Source organism: Lethenteron reissneri, chromosome 36 (assembly GCF_015708825.2).
Source record: "Lethenteron reissneri isolate LAM-NWPU_2019-01 chromosome 36, ASM1570882v1, whole genome shotgun sequence".
Taxonomy (NCBI): domain Eukaryota; kingdom Metazoa; phylum Chordata; class Hyperoartia; order Petromyzontiformes; family Petromyzontidae; genus Lethenteron; species Lethenteron reissneri.
In genome coordinates, this window is record NC_083814.1 from 6082273 (window position 1) to 6095704 (window position 13432).

At 43.1% G+C, this 13432-nt stretch overlaps 1 protein-coding gene across 6 annotated transcripts in view; it reads right to left on the minus strand.

Moving 5' to 3' along the window:
* VEPH1 (ventricular zone expressed PH domain containing 1) overlaps positions 1 to 13432 on the minus strand; it is a 202212-nt gene that overhangs the window by 47264 nt on the left and 141516 nt on the right. The gene's annotated exons all lie outside the window — the stretch shown is intronic.

The following is a 13432-nucleotide window of genomic DNA, read 5'->3' on the forward strand; positions in this document are numbered from 1 at the left end:
ATGGCCACTTCCGTGCCCAGTTAAATGCTAATTTCTCACATTAACATCATGCTAATCTCTCACATTATCATAGCTACTTCTGTTCCCAGTTACATGTTAATTTCTCACATTAACATCACTAGACCCAGCCACTTCTTTATGACCCATGGGCTACACCCATTTCAAACCTTTTTAAAACAATCTGCATCAGCAGCAAACCATGCTTTCCCACCTGATGACAAATGCTTGTGTTGCGCCCGAAAACGTCGTGATTTAATTTATTTTATTTTTTACCTACGTGACTTTACCGAAAGCACCAAAGAGTATGGATTCCTGCAGTCACGAAAACTTCAAATCAAGATTGGACCGCTGAAATATATAGATTTAATTTTAAATGAAAAAAATAATCTCTTAAATTTCGATTTAAAGCTTTCGTGACTACAGGGATTCATCTTCTTGGTTCTTTCGGTAAAGTCACGTAGAAGGGAAATAATAAAATAATAAAAATAAAACATAATAAAATAATAAAAATAAAACATAATTAAATAACTTATTTGATTATGTTTTATTTTTATTATTTTAAATAAAACATAATAAAATAATTTATTTTACTATGTTTTATTTTTATTATTTTATTATTTCCCTTCTACGTGACTTTACCAAAAGAACCAAGAAGAATAATCTCTTAGTTTCGTTCACGTTTTAATGTCCTAAAATGAGGGAGGGCAATCTCGCCACGAGCAGAGGATATGGTAGCCTGACGCACACCACGGCGCGGGTTTGCCGTGTACACTTCAAGTGGCAACCTTGCCTTCGCTCGTCTTTGGACATGAATTGTCTGAATAATTGACACGACATCGCTTGATCTATCGTGTCGGTCGCTTGGTGGTTCTGCTGTTGGTGACCCTGAGGTCTCATGTTGATGTTGCAGCGAGTTTAAATTCTACCGTGTTACACGTGCTCTACGTCAGCATTAATGTGGACATCAAAAATAAGAAATAAATAAATAGCCAATGATGTAGATTGTATGTTTTTATATCAATGGGGAGTCATGGGTAAAGTTTTGTACTGACAAGGATTCAAACTGAGAAGAAACACATCCCAAACGCTCGGATTATTTGTAGAGTACACCATCTCCAATTTGTCTTCTCAACAGCTGTCAATCCAGTCACATTCGATGAAACACAAACATCGCTGTCCCAGAACGAGCTGAAATTTTTAAATCACACTAGAATTCAACACAGCGCTCACACACAATTTCACAACGACACCTTGCCAGACTCATGCACCTTTCAGCAGCTGATGGGATGTCATGAGAATATCCTCAGCTGAATCCTGAACATTATTATCACTCTGTCCTCAGTCAACCGCAGACATGTCAGACATGTACTCAAACATTGCCTTGCAGATTCAAAGTTCAAAGTTCATTTATTAGGTATAGCCCTGTGAGTCATTCGGCTCTTGAATCGGGTGCAACCGCAACAAACAAAAAGCAAAAACATGAACAAGAAAACATCTTAAAGTAACTAAGTGCAAACAGATAATACAAGAAAACACAGCAAAATATTGCAGAAAAAATCACCGTACACCAACCCTGTGCAAATATCCCAGTGGGATGCAAGTCAAACAACAACAACAACAACCACAAGACAACTTAGATTAAGGCCATCAGTCTTACTCTGTACTACAACAAACAAACTTGGCCAAACCAAAAAACTTTTCGAAAATCACCAAAATAAAGCCATAAAAGCAATGAAACAGTGATCATAGGAACTGAGACCGAATTTTCACAATAAGATTGTCACACGCCCGAATGGGCTGTGGACATCAACAAGACAAAGCTCAAGGGACGAAAAGAAAAGGGCAGCTCGTAACAATCGGTTGGGCACAACAGCAACATGCATTTCACCGGATGACCCACAATCCCATTCGTGATCGATCCTGCTGTAGGCATATGTTGAGCATGGATACCCGTGGACTATTCATTCGGCCTATAACAGCGCAGCATGTGTCACACCCCCTAAACATTTGCACATGCGCAGCGCTGAGATCACAAAAGAGTGTTTTCCAATCTTCCGTCATCAATTTTAATTTTATGATCCTCGGGATATTCCCGAGTGCGTAAACATGTTTTGTAGGGAAGTAAAACTTCGTACAATCTCTGGGATGGAGTGTCTTCGGCAGAGTGTGGACAATGTAGGGTATTCAACAAATAACATGTCAATTAATATTACCACGACTACTACTACTACGCTTGCTTAGCCAGGAAAAACCTCGCTGAGTCTCAGGACTCTTTCAAGAGGGTCCTGCCAAGTTTTTGCAGCAGGGGGGCAATGGTGTTGCTGTGTACAAATCCAAATTAAGTTGATTTGCAGATAATTTTTCAGGATTGGGTTTGTTTGGCCAACACAGTACCGATTACACTGTATGTGTCTTTTGTAGATAAACACGTGGGTCTGTGTGTTTCGCTTTAGTTAAACACACGCGATTGCAATGTGTTCATTTACTGAATTCACCTGCAACATAACGAGAAACGAAGTGACGATAATATCTGAATTGATAATACAGGTTTCTTGTTGGGTTATATCGCGTCAATATAAATGTGTCATTAAACCCGCTACCACCTGACTCAGCCAATTAGTAAGGTTTGTCATGTAGAGAGAACATGCCATTCGTTAGAGAGCAAATCCACAACAATCTGGCTGCCGCCTGATGATGCCGGTTGTAATTACTGGCGAAACGTCGTACTCAGATTATAAATGTTGTAGCTTGGCTCTCCAACACACCGGTGTGCTGTACTAGTAACGAATTGGCATGTTCTCTCTACATGACAAACCTTCCTAGTTGGCTGTGGCTGGTTTAACGACACATTTATATTTACGCGATCTAACCCAAAAAAATAACCTGTATTATGGATGATATTGGTTTTCGAAAGTCTACGTGTTAAGCTGAATATCTCAATTGGCTTAAAGGCCACCTAACTATGCCCTATGATTGCTGCTGCCGTGTTTTGTAGCGGTTAGCCTACCGGGCTTGCGATGCAGAGGCAGACATACAGTATTGATCTCCAGGCGCGGCAGCTGAAACGATCGCGCAAGTCTCTTAATTCCCTTCCGCCACCTCTGTCCACCCAAGCAGTAGAGATGTGTAACAGCTCGGCTATTCGAGTGGCAGGTTGTGTGTGGTAGGGTGAAGTGTGAGTAGTCGAAGAGACGCAACAGTGGGGCATTCAGCGAATGCGACGCATAGGGGACCAGTCGGACACAAGGGGGCCCCGAATCAACAGGAGTAACAAAATGTCGATTTAAAGCTTTCGTGACTGCAGGGATTCTTATTCTTGGTTCTTTCGGTAAAGTCACGTAGAAGGGATATAATAAAATAATACAAATAAAACAATAAAATTCTCACGACGTTTCCATTGCAACACAAGCAATCATCATCAGGTTTTCACACCTGATGATTCACACCTGATGACGATTGCTTGTGTTGCAATCGAAACGTCGTGAGAATTTTGTTTTATTTTTATTATTTTATTATTTCCCTTCTACGTGACTTTACCGAGAGAAACAAGAATATCAGTAACAAAATGTTAAGACATTTTATTTTAAATAACATGATAATTATATATACTTACAGCCTACATATTATTGTAAACGGGATAAAAAAAAACATCCGTAACTCTTTCAGTAAAGTGAGTAGGAGGAAAGGATGGGGGCCCACGTCCGTATCTTGCAAATCCCCGGTGAAATAAATACTTGCGCCCCTGGGTATTCCGACCACTTCCAAGACGTCTGGCCGGTATGGAAGAGTAGGCCAAATGCACTCTAGAGGGGCTCTCTAGAGCTCCCTCTAGTGAAGGCTCTTCTGCCAACAGTCGCTGACGCAAAACATTGCAGTCCTGTACCTTCATCTTCTTACGTATTACCTCTACCGATGCAATTATCCAATACGATACGGCATTTCGACCTTATTTCATAATGATAAAAGATACTGTACCTATACTCTTTGGTTCTTTCGGTAAAATCACGTAGGTAGAAAAATCAAATAAAAATAATAATAATAAAATAAAATAAAAATAATTATAATCATTATTTTTTTCATTATTTTTTTCTACCCACGTGACTTTACCGAAATAACAAAAGAGTATGGATTCCTGCAGTCACGAAAGCTTCAAATCAAGATACTGTACCTACTTCTATACAAGTCATGCTTCTGGGCCACCATTCGCAATCTCTTACGCTGACACTCCATAGCGAAGGGACAGCAAACAAAACGTTGACATTTGCAATTTGCAAGGGATTTCTTGCGTCGTGGGTATAAAGACCCAGGTCATGCCACTTATTTATCGTTATAAGTATACACTATTAACCCAGTTACTCATTTGAAGTAATGGACAACACTCCCTCGATACAAGTGACCTCAACCTGCTACATTATCTCAACGCGTTGTGCGACGACGGACAAAATTTTTTTTTATAAGGAAAGATAAAGTACTGTGAACAACGTATGTACGAGTACAGCTGTTTGTGCCAATCCACTGCTGAACACGTGTTCAAAAAATAAGAGCCAGTTTTAAATCAAATGTCGATGCTCATGGATGTGGGTCTCCCCCCCCCCTCACCCCCTCCCACGTTGTCGTGACGTGGGGATCATTTGACCAAACTTGACCAGGCCGGTCGGTAAAAAAATAAGTAATATTTAACAAAAACTTTTTTTAAACAAACTTTCATAAAATGTACCGTACTAGTAATGGCAGAACACCACGACTCCAGGAAGTGGCCTCGAGGCTTGCCATCACGTAAGTGGCCGTGGCCAATTACAGCCAACATCAGTTTACCGTGGACAATTAGACCCAAGCCGAACATACCATATAAAAATAATGTTTAAAATGTTTATTTTAATTTTTATGATAGAATATAGCATTGACATCAGTATGACATAAGTATACCAAGTTTGCAGTCGATACCAGATTGGGAAGTGGGTAAAAATTTAGTTACAAGATTTGAGGATACAACAGACAGAGTGAGTTAAATAAAAGCGTGTAATAAAAAAAAAGGGACACACAGACACGGGAACGAATAAGTAGAGTACAACCGCGGATTTTGCTGCACTGCCCCTTCTCCCCACCAGATAACACCGCAGCTCTTAAGCGACCTGTTAAACACACGGTGGGCAAGCCGTGCAAGCCACTCGCCGTGCAGGCTCAAACCTGCTTGGCTTTCAAAGTCGAATAGGATCGGGTGGTGGCAGACATTCGAAAAGGAGTGCTCTGTGGATACGCAGGAAAGCTTCACTGAGTCGTTTTTGTCAGGACGATCCTGCTATTCAGATGTCGGAGATCAATCCCAGTCTCGGATGGTAAATATAAGCCATACGAAGGCTTGATCCATGTCTTCTCTTCGCTCTTGGCTAAGTCGAGAGCTCAAATCTGTGACCCGGGGGTGTAACAAGTGTGAGCCGTACGCACTGCTTCGCCACCGGGGGCCCCATGATGGATTGACGTGAAAAGGTGAATTTACAAATACGAAAGAGAATTTCCAGAAGAAAGTGGAAATTTCCATGTATACCAGATGGCCGTTATGCCCACCCCCACCCCGTCCCCAAATGCAGGCCTCTGTAAATGCTAGCAGACTGCTATTTACAGAGCAATGCATAGTGAAGAAATACACCCTGGAATCTTATCAGAACTAAATGTAATTTTATTTAAGATTCTTCGCAGAATACTCAAGGGTGCTATGACCATCATCATCCATCTCCCCGTTAATGCAAAGTGGCAGTTTTACCAAGAGGAGAAAAATTATGTAAAGCATTTAGAGAATAAACCAATTTTTTTCTGAATGTTAACTTTGTATAATTTTCGGGTTTGGCCCACCGTACTGGTGCACAATGGACTATGTCTGTGAAGTCACGGGCTACTCAAGGTCCGTTGCACAGCACATGGGACAAAGTGTAAATGCCTCATAGAACTCAAAACATATTCCACGTGAATTAAATAAAATAATCTCTCGCTGCCTTTAATAGCATCATTCTCAACTGTTTTTTAGCGATGTCTTCAGCAGGGTTATTATGCTTCTTAACCATGTATTGTAAAACTAAAATTAATCATGTTAAATAAATTGCCGCATTTTCGCCGAGTTTACTTTTGCGATTAGAAACTAAACGGGTATTTATACTCTTTGGTTTTTTCGGTAAAGTCACGTAGGTTAAAAAAGAAAACAAATAAATGAAATCACGACGTTTCGGAGGCAACACGGTTTCACCTGAAGACGGAAGCTTGTGTTGCCTCCGAAACGTCGTGATTTAATTTATTTGTTTTCTTTTTTTACCTACGTGACTTTACCGAAAAAACCAAAAAGGATGTATCCTTGCAGTCACGAAAGCTTCAATTATAGAATAAACGGGTATTATCGCATAGGTGGCAGGGCCCCCCAGAGCGCAGTGCGGTAACATCGCTCGACTGAGGCTTGTTTTTGTTTCAGCCTCGTTTGTATGAGCAAGCAATTAATGTAAAAAAAAAATTGGAGAAAGAGAATTAAAATAAAATATTCAGTGGGTCTATTGCATTCTTTCAGCGTTTACTTTTCATTGGGAAGTTAACAAGTGCATTACGTATAAGCCTGCTATGCATAACAACGTTCCTTCGAGCATCTGGAAATTCATCATTCTTGCTGGAATGTATTGAAAAATGTGTTAAATGTTATTTTTAAATGTGTTTAATTTTAGGGTTTGTATTAGCCCACGAAATTCGTTTTTGGGGTAGTTTGTTAAATTGGGGAAATTCAATGCTAATTATTTTGTTATAAAAAAGGTTTTAAATAGATTAGGCCATAATGTATTTGTGTTTTATTAAAGCTATAACTTAACGTTATTCATTTGTATATAAATGACAATGTGAGTGTTCAGTAGTAAGTTGGCATAGTGGGGAGCACAGTTGGTGCATCTGCCAGTCATCTCAGTCAGCCAACCCACGACTTCTGGCTCTGTTCCACAACCTCCTGTCAGCGAGCCTTCGACACTTCACGTGGCCTCAAAGTACACCTGGCCTGGCACAAGCACCGTGGTGACATCACCGCTACTCAATGGTGAACGGCGGTGGCTGTTTTTGTCGTTATGATGATTATTTACTAATTATGATCGGCTGTTATCATGCAGTGGATCACATCGCATTTCTGTGAAGTCTCCCATATCTGCTGAGAGATGGCCAGAAGACAGGACAGCAGCAAGCGGGTTCATGAACCCATCTTTGAGGATCAATGACCATTATTCACTCACGTGACCCGCTATTTGTGTTCAGTTTGCTGTTATTTCCCCCTTACCTCCGATTACCACGGTTGGCTGCGAACGGCGCCAAAGAAGTTTAACGTACATACATACATGTGCTTACTATATTTATGATAATGTGTTATCTATCACGTGTCAAAATGAGTGTTAGTAAACAGGAATTTGACAAACGTTGCTACTGGACATCTGTGAAAATGAGCTTTATAGCTCATCGGATTCCTCCAATATAAATAAATATTCTAATTCTGATTGTAAAACACATTCCTGCAGAGGGAGCTGGTAGGAACGTTGGATTGATCGGTCAATGGCCAGGGTCAACGGCGGCGTGGTGTATTCCGCAAATATGGCCAACTGTGAGGGTGGGAACAAGCCGGCGTGAGTAGGTGAAACGTTGAGTTTTATAAGGGCACCACGGGGTGACCAGCCCCTCCCCACCCAGCCCCACCCCTCCCACCCCCCACCCAGCCCCACCCTCCCCACCCAGCCCCTCCCCACCCTCCCCTCCCCACCCAGCCCTTCCCCACCCTCCCCACCCAGCCCCTCCCCACCCTCCCCTCTCCACCCAGCCCCACACCTCCCACCCCCCACCCAGCCCCACCCTCCCCACCCAGCCCCTCCCCTCCCCACCCAGCAACTCCCCACTCTCCCCACCCAGCCCCTCCCCACCCTCCCCTCTCCACCCAGCCCCACCCCTCCCATTTTTGGATGCACGACGGACGGACACAATAATTCCCTGTGGGCTGGTGTAACCAGGAGGTTCCTACCAGTATTATAACCCTGTTGAATAAGTCTTGACACGGTAGTGAGACTTTCCTCATGCAATCATAAATGACTCATGATTGTAACTAAAAACATAAAAAAATAGCAAACTTGTAGCAGATGTAGTAATGATAGACATTTTAACAAAACAAATGTAATGGCCTAATGTGATTCCTAAATATAAGTAAAATTTGGGAAAATCCAAATTCGTCATGAGCTTCCCCTGAAAATTCCCAAGACATTATAAACAAAATCTGTGACAACTGAAAGACAAATGGTAATATATCCTTGAAAAAATATCGAACAATATTCTGTGGCAAACACCTTATTCTATTTTCTCAAGAACATTCCACGTCGCTTCTGGAAGATTCCGTATTGTGCTCTGTTATTGTAAGGAACACATTTAATCATGCTCCTGCAATAAAGAACAAAAAATGTGAATAACAATACAGCAATTGACAGCTCCCTAATAGATGCCAGACGTTACCCACAGAGGCTACTGCCTGCCTTGCATTCGGGTGTTCTCCATAGAAAATTCACACTGCAGTGACGTACAACCCACGCGACATTGGTTACATCTGGAGTTGTAGCCGTCGACTACAGAGACACATTTGTGCGCCCTGTAAATACGTGCTGCTGCCAATTACTTGCAAACGACGGCACGCCACATGGATTCACTCACTCCTGTAATTGAAACCAAGGTCTCCGAGCCGACGGAGACAAAGATGGAAGCCTCCAAAAAGACGTTCCTGAACTTCAGAGAAACTGTGATGCTAACTAATGAGTTTTAATATGAAGGGGAGTTTTTTGGTTGATTAAGAGAGCTTTTGTTTGGTTTTGATACGTGAAAGTTGTTGATTTGTGGAGCCATGATTTATGAATGCAAACCATTACAATTTTTTTTTTATTATTGATGAAGAAATCACCTTTTGTTTAATGGGTACATGGAAATATGTTTATGTATTACGCTGAGATTCATAAATGACAATGAGTGAGTTTCATTTGAATATATTTTTTTATTATGATATAATGTAATTATTCTTGATGTGTAAAAATCTTTATACTTGTTGAATTCATATTTCTGCTATGACCGAGTGCTCATAAAATTGTAAAACTAGTTTCAATAATAACTCTTTCAGGAGGTCTTGGTCTGGTCAAAATAAACCTACATATCCTGAAACTTTTGACCTAACCTTGGCCCTAAAAACATAAACATTTGGCTTTCCTCAGTGGGATATCTGCACCCAATGCTATCATTTAAAACATGCGTATTGATGTACCTTATCAATGTAGCAATTCTGCATAATTGTGTTGAATGTTTGGGCCTCTGAACACCAACTAAGTACCGTCCATCCTTCGCTTATAAAATGTGTCTTTAATTGTATTTAATTCACACCAGGATTTTTTCTCGGCATAAAATCAAAAACACAACCAGAACTTCTAAGAGATAATAATTCATCTGAACGGTTCAATAAAGCCAAGAGGCCATCGTAGCCAATGCTGTGGATGCCAACACACTTAATCTTTGAATTGTTTCTTCATCTAAATCCCTCACAGGTAACAAAGTCGACAGCCCAACCTCCGGGGTCTGGTCTCACGTGACGGTATCGTCCGGCTTTGGGCCTTCCTTTTGGTCGTCGATCGCGGGTTGATGCTGTGACGCCCGCCTTCGCTAACCGGCCCCCTCGACCACGGACACAGTGTCCCACTCGTCGCGACCCCCTCAACCCGATTGCATCCACCACACTTTCTATCGCACTCTACGTATGCCGAGTCACTTACTGTTTTCTGCCGCAGCATTCTTAGCATCGTCCACAAGTATCCAAATTCAATCGCCACGAGTGTTATTTTTCAGTTTCAGAATCAGAATATGTATTCATACTCGAGGAATCCGATGAGCTGTGAAGCTATATTTTACAGTCATACCATATTTTTCACAGATGTCAGGTTCATCTTCTTGGTTCTTTCGGTAAAGTCACGTAGAATGGAAATAATAAAATAATAAAAAATAAAGCATAATAAAAATAATTCTCACCACGTTTCGGCCACAACGCAAGCCGCAGTCTTCTCGACAGACCTGTTCTCCACCTGAGGACGGCTGCTTGCGTTGTGGCCGAAACGTCGTGAGAATTATTTTATTATGTTTTATTATTTTATTATTATTTTTTTCCATTCTACGTGACTTTACCGAAAGAACCAAGAAGATGAATCCCTGCAGTCACGAAAGCTTTAAATCGAAACGCAGAATGAGTTTTACACATCCGTGTCACCGGGACAGCCATGGCCAGCGCGCTCGCCTGTGCGTCCTTGCGGCAACGAAAAGGGTTCCGCTTTTTTCACGCGGAGGGGGGGGAGGAGGTGAGGAGGGTCCCTTTACCTCCGGCCGCCGTCGAACGACAAGCAAGAGCATTATTATTTCCATTCTACGTGACTTTACCGAAAGAACCAAGAAGATGAATCCCTGCAGTCACGAAAGCTTTAAATCGAGATGTCAGGTTGCTTTTGTTTGAAGGCCAGCTCTCGCCCACGCGACCACAGAGGCAACGAAATACTGCGACGGATATTGAATTGCATTCATACCGTCGCAGGTGCCAACCCAAAAGGGGACACATATGATCGCATAGGTGTCCACAGTTCAAACCGTGGCAGTAACCAACACTGTGGCCACGTAGCCCTCTCCACTTCCCTCCCCCCCACCACCACCGTCCAGCTGAGGCAGCAATGGAGAGAATTTTCTTCGTGAACCAGTCATCTTTGAACTGTGCACCTCCCTCCAAGGACCAAGCCTTATTCTCCCAGACTCTGAGTCACGCATTCAGCGCCATTGTTTTCGGTGAACTCGAACTGAGAAGCCCTCCCCACAACCCTTGGGCTTGACATTGTCCAACGCTTTTTGCGACTCGGTACAATGCCAGATTTGTGGAACAACTGGAGTTTAAAGCAACACCACGGGTGAAAGGAATTCAGGAGTCAATATTTGGTCTAATGAGGCTTCGTAGAAATGGGTACTACAGGATAATGTGCTTGACATGTATATACAAACACGAGAATTCACCCACACATATGTTAATACAGCCTATGACCATGTCACCCGGAATTTACCACATCTCATCAGATCGCAAAAGGGGGTGACCACCATGCACGAAAACAGTTGTCAGTGGTGGATAACAGAGGGCATTGAAGCAAACTCCATTATTGTACGGTACTTCTGTGCCAGTGGTGTAGGATGGTTGGCATGGGCACTGGTGCACGAAATTAAATTGGGGCCCCCCTTGTCCAATCCTGCTGGGTGCCACGGTGGTTAGATGTTAACTACCTCGCTTGGTATACAGGAGGTCGTGGGTTCGATCCTGACCCTGACACCTGTATATTGGAGTTTGGTTGTGTGGATTTTTCTCCGGGCCCTTCGGGTTTTCCCTCCACATTTAGAAACATGCATTTCGAGTATTTGACTGCTATACATTTCCGCATGATAAGCCACTTTGCTGACCTATCATTTGTGGCCAGGTTGCTTCTGAAAAAAAAGCTATATAGGTAAGTGGGCCTTACCTGCTAAAATAAAAAATAATAGTTCAGTATCCCCTCGTTATTCGTGACGGATACATTCCAGAGATGCTTGTGAATAGCAAATTTCATGGATAATGACATTGGCCGACAAAAACGTATTTTTAATGAATAACATTAAATAAATACATAAATAAGTTTCGATTTAAAGCTTTTGTGACTCCAGGGATTCATCTTCTTGGTTCTTTCGGTAAAGTCACATAGAAGGGAAATAATAAAATAATAACGATTTTATTATTTTTTATTTTTTTATTTTATTATTTCCCTTCTACGTGACTTTACCGAAAGAACCAAGAAGAACCATAAATAATCTTTCTCTCTCATCACTTTATCTGATCACTTTATTTTATCACTTCATCCCATCTCTCTTTCTCTCTCGATGCATTCGCGTAGAGTTCCAGATGCGATTCGCGGATAGCCAAAATCGCGGACAGCAAGTTCGTGAATAAACGAGGGAATGCCCGCGGTGAACGATGTGCCCCCTTCTCCGCAGACCGGCAGGCGAGCCCCCATCTGGCCCGTGGGTCCACCCGCCGCCGTTGCCGACACACCCGACGGCTACGCCATCGACTTCGTGCGAAAAGGCCAGCAATGGAATTGGGGGTCACTCGCATTGTTGCCCTGTGAACTGCCTGCGAAGCCTCCCCGCTTCCCAAACCCTGCTAAGTGAATCCGTTGCCTCACACGCCCACACAGCGGCGGTGGCGGCCGCTGTGTGGGCGTGTGAGGCCCGCGCGCGCAAGAGATTACAACGATCCCCGCCGAGCGCAGCGCGTAGGCTGCCCCGTGCCTGAGTCACGCTCGCGGGGGGTGAACAAAAAAAAGTACTTATCGTGTTTCGAAAAAAAATTGATTGAAAACGTGAGGCCCCCGTGACTGCGCCGTATTTGTCCCGAGTCCAATCGCGCCGTGCGCCCTGACAGCGCGGGCAGCCCTGGGTCACGTCACCATTCGTCGGCAATTATGATCACCCCCCGCGGTAAATTATCACGACGCCCCCTGTAATGTACTCGGTCCCACTGAGATGTGTGGAATACTTCACTCAGTTCCGGCTCTGACCGAACCTACTTTAAAGGGCATTCTTTGTTTGCAGGACCAGTGCTCTAGTTTCTGCTTCCCAAGGGACAGAGGCTCCTGTGAATTACACATATGTATTACTTACACATGCACGAACAGCCACATGTGCGATAGAGTATTGTGCACAATGGATTATGTATGTATGAATGTTGAACTTCTATCGCACCGTACGTAGCCACCATAGGTGTTTCCACTAAAGCAAGCCGGCGAGAGGAATGATAACGAATGGAATGTCACGTGCTTCCTTCCTTAGACGGTGAGAGCACCCGAGGTGCTCCCGGCACTCATTATGTTAACGCCACGGTGGCGAGATCTCAACTACCTCGCCTTGTATACAGGAGATCGTGGGTCTGATCTCGTATATTTGGAGCAGAGGTCGCAACCGGGTACCCGATACCCGTACCCTACCCGATACCCGGCTACCCGTACCCGGCAAGGTATGGGTACGGGTACCCGTTTGCGACCTTGGTGCGGCCGGGTACGGGTACGGGTAAGGAATCAAAACCCTTTTGCGACCTCTGATTTGGAGTTTGCGTGTTCACCCTGTGGTCACGTTCATTTTTCTCTGGGTCCCCGGTTTTTCCTTCCACATTTAGAAACATGAGTACTTGGCTGCAAGCAATGTCCACACGATTAGCTACTTCGTTGAGCTATCATTTGTGGCCAGGTCGCTTCTGTGAAATAGCTACATAGCCCAAGTGGGCCTTACCTGTTAAAATAAAAATAGTTTCGTAAAAATATTGCTTGGTTTAGTTTCGCTTCATTCTGTGAGC